A 4,059-nucleotide genomic window follows, 5' to 3' on the forward strand; every position below is an offset into this window, starting at 1 on the left:
ACTCACACCTTGCTGATATGGTGGTTGAATAGCATTCTGATTATTACCCCAGCTGAAATTTGGATGATTTCTGTTGTTAGGATGATAAGTAGCTAGCACAGGCTGCTGTTATCACTGATAATTGTTCACATACTGAACAGATTCGTTAACAAGAGAACACTGATCCGTAGCATGAGAACCTGCACAAAGCTCACAGACCATAGCTATTTGATTGACTCCATAGGTAGCTAGAGAATCGACCTTCATAGACAGCGCTTGGATCTGCCCTGCAATAGCGGTGGCTGCATCGGCTTCCAGAATACCTGCTACCTTCCCAGGCATCATCCTTTGAATTGGGTTTTGATGCTCATTTGCAGCCATAGTCTCAATAAGATTATAAGCCTCAGTATAGCTTTTGGCCCACAAAGTGCCTCCAGCTGCTGCATCGAGCATGGGCCGAGATTGGGCCCCTAAACCATTATAGAAACCAGTGATCACCATCCAATCGGGCATTCCATGATGTGGACACTTTCTCAACATTTCCTTGTAGCGCTCCCGAGCTTCGCACATAGATTCTGTAGGTTGCTGCGCAAATTGAGTAAGAGCACTCCTCATAGCAGCAGTCTTTGCCATTGGATAAAACTTCACCAGAAACTTTTGTGCAAGGTCTTGCCAAGTAGTGATGGACCCAGGTGGTTCAGAATGTAACCAGTCCTTAGCTTTATCCCTCAGTGAGAATGGGAAAAGCCTCATCAGTCACACCATTATATTTGAAAGTACTGCAGATCTCGAAAAAATTCCTTATGTGCATGTTGGGGTCTTCAGTCGCAGCTCCTCCGAAAGAAACAGAGTTCTGCACCATCTGAATAGTGCCCGGCTTGATTTCAAAGTTATTGGCCTCAATAGCCGGGTGCATGATGCTAGACTGAATGTCATCAATTTTAGGCCGAGAAAAGTCCATAAGAGCTGGATCTTCCGGAACAATACGATCACCCATGATTACTGGCTCCTTCTGCTCACTTCCTGAATCCGAATCTTTAAAATCTATCTTCTCCGGAATATCAAGAACTTCGTCTGTCTCCTCAGCTGTATCTAAAGTCCTCTTGCGAATAAGAGAATGAGTTTGCTTAAACGCTCACTAAAGTACCTGAAACACAACCGAAAATAATAAGTAACACGTCTTAATCACTGAGTCCTAACGACCAATGATGGTAAGTACATAAACTAAACAAATACGTCGAGTCCCCGGCAGCGGCGCCAAAAACTTGTTAGGGCGAAAACACGCGCTAATATTCACGCAAGTATACGCGTTCGCAAGTAATATAGAATACTTTCTAGTTCGTTCCCACAGAGACTCAGACTAATTATGTTCAATTAAACTCACTCACCAATGTATGATTACTTCTCAATATTAAGACAATAACACTTAGATTTAAGTAACTAATTATTAACTATAATTAACTACTAAAATTAACCACTTAATTAACACTTCTAATTAACAATATTAAAACACTCATGAGATCCCAACTTCATTACTACTTCCTTTAATAGTCATTGTTATTACCCTTAGCATGCAACAGTGATGATATTAATCGAATAACACGAAACTGATCAAAGCCAACTTTCATTGTACAAATACCATTCTACCAAACATCCACAATTAAGATAGAAGTTGAATAGGCATCTATTATGTTGAGTCCCTATATGTCTACAGAAATTGACAACATAATGATTTAAGAACAAGTTATTCCTTTTGATTACACAGGGCGAATAAAATGGTTAAAGTTACCCACTAATCATGCAGACACATACATGAACCTATGCTAGCATGGCAAGTTCTAAATCTCGAGATCCACCGTCGCTTCACAAGAGATTAACACCCTATCTTATATGTTCGCGACGCACATAAGACAAATACGCACAACCAATACTAGATATCACACAATCATCACACACTAAGGTATTAAATAACTAACTAAAGAATTCCATTGTAAATCCATTACGACCCCATGATCACGATTAGCCCATGTTAGCACTTATCGTTATCATGGGCTCATATGAAAACATAAATTAAACACAAAAGAATAATAACTAAACAAATTATATTAAACTAGAGTACGTCATAAGAGTAATAGGTTCAAGCAAGAAAACTAGCATCCAACGTTACAACGAAATAAAGAATCACAAGAAAATATGCTTCCTCTTCGTTGCGGTGTGCTAAAACGGTCTTCTTCCTTATCTCCTTCGCTCCTTGATTAATACAACGATCCAAACACACGTGAAACGTCTCTGAAATCTACTTATATAGGAGTCCCATAAAACTCAGATTACACAGAAGTTGGAAGCCAAACAGAAATAGAAGTCTAAAATAAATATTCTGAATTATTGACCCTGCGCGGCCGCTCAGCATAGCTGAGCGGGTGCTCAGCTTCCTGCGCGGCCGCTCAGCATAGCTGAGCGGGCGCTCAAACCCTTTCTGGAATTTTTGTCTGTTTGCTCCGTTTCTTCGCTGTAATCTGCTCCTTTCTTCCCACTTGCAATGTTGAACACATGCCAAGGCTTATTATTGATGATTTCTCCCCCGAAATGCAACTAATACCCTGAAACGCACAGACACTAGAAAAAGGCATCAAATACACAAAATACTTGATTTCAAGACACCAATTTAAGCTATTATAAGACATTCTAAGTGGTATAAAATGCCACTTATCAGACACACACTCTGAGGTGTCTCTTTCCGCATATTTTACACTCTGGTATAGGGGCGCGAGGTTGAATGTGAAATGTCGCTCTAGATTGTCTATCGCCCTGGCCAACAATCTCACTTGGGGCCTTTCTAAACCCGGGGCCTCTCACAGGTTGGGACACCACTCCCCTGATAAACCTGCTCGGAAGGCTCCTATTCCCGGTTCCTACTCCTTCTTGACTTTCTATCTTCCTTTTCCTACTTTCCTTCTCTTTCAAACTCTGCTCACTGCCTACTTCAACAATTGAGGCCTTCTGCACTAGGGTGACATAATCTGTCATCTCTAACATTGCTACTCGGTTTTGAATCCATTGTTTCAGCCCAAGATGAAACCTTCGAGCCTTCTTCTCTTCCATATTTATGAATTCTCGTACAAACTGCGACAACTCAGTAAACTTGGCCTCGTACTCCGCCATTGTCATTATATCCTGTTTTAACTCTAAAAACTTGATCTCCATCTAATTTTCCATAAACCTAGGTAAATACTTATTTAAGAACAACCTCGTGAATCTATCTCATGGGATCACAACATCAGTCTCAAGGTTACGCTTGGACTCCCACCAATAGTTAGCTTATTCCTTCAGCATGTAAGAGGCGAAGATGATCTTGTGTCGCTCTTCAACACCTAGTATCTCGAAAGAATTCTCTATCTCCTTAAGCCAGACTCGTGCCTCAACGGGGTCGGAAGATCCGAGGAACTCTGGAGGTTTGAGGGACTTAAACGCCCTGAAGGTAGTAGAAGCAATTTGCTGAACAACATGTGGCGGTGGTGGAAGGGGTTGTTGGTTCAGATTTGCCCTTAAAAGATCCATAAATTCAGTAATGGGGTTTCCCCTTTGTGGGTATCCTCATCCTCTTCTTTCATATATTCGTCTTCATCGAATTAATTAAAGTCTAAGTATTCTTCACTTTCCTCATTTACAATGTAATATCCGGGATATATCGTGTAATTATTTTTGCTAATAAATAATTAATATATGTGTTCAGTATCTATTCTGTGAATTAATTGTTAAGTGTTAAATATGTTTGGATGTTTAAAAATATTATTAATTGAGTATTTTAATTTTTATATGTCCAAAATAAAATATAGATAATTGTCATATCTTCCTAATTATTTTTATGTTGATTTATGGATTTATAAGGATCATATGAAATTTATAAAATCTTTTTCCGAGTATTTAAAATCTATTTTATAAAAACGGGAACCAACCGACGTCATCCGTTGTTACGTTTTTGGAACCCGAAACTCTTCCGAGAACTCCTTCCTAACCTAATTGTAATATTCCGAGCATATTCCATGTTTCGACTTTTTCGATCTGGCGTACGGTTTGTCC

General features: G+C 39.6%; 1 non-coding gene across 1 annotated transcript; it reads left to right on the top strand.

Moving 5' to 3' along the window:
- The first annotated feature begins 490 nt into the window (after positions 1–490).
- On the top strand, positions 491–597 carry LOC141662759 (small nucleolar RNA R71). Its single transcript, XR_012550852.1, has one exon. It is a non-coding gene; the product is annotated as a small nucleolar RNA R71 (small nucleolar RNA).
- Positions 598–4,059: the final 3,462 nt, after the last annotated feature.

This window comes from Apium graveolens, chromosome 5 (genome assembly GCF_009905375.1).
Source record: "Apium graveolens cultivar Ventura chromosome 5, ASM990537v1, whole genome shotgun sequence".
Classification (NCBI taxonomy): Eukaryota; Viridiplantae; Streptophyta; class Magnoliopsida; order Apiales; family Apiaceae; genus Apium; species Apium graveolens.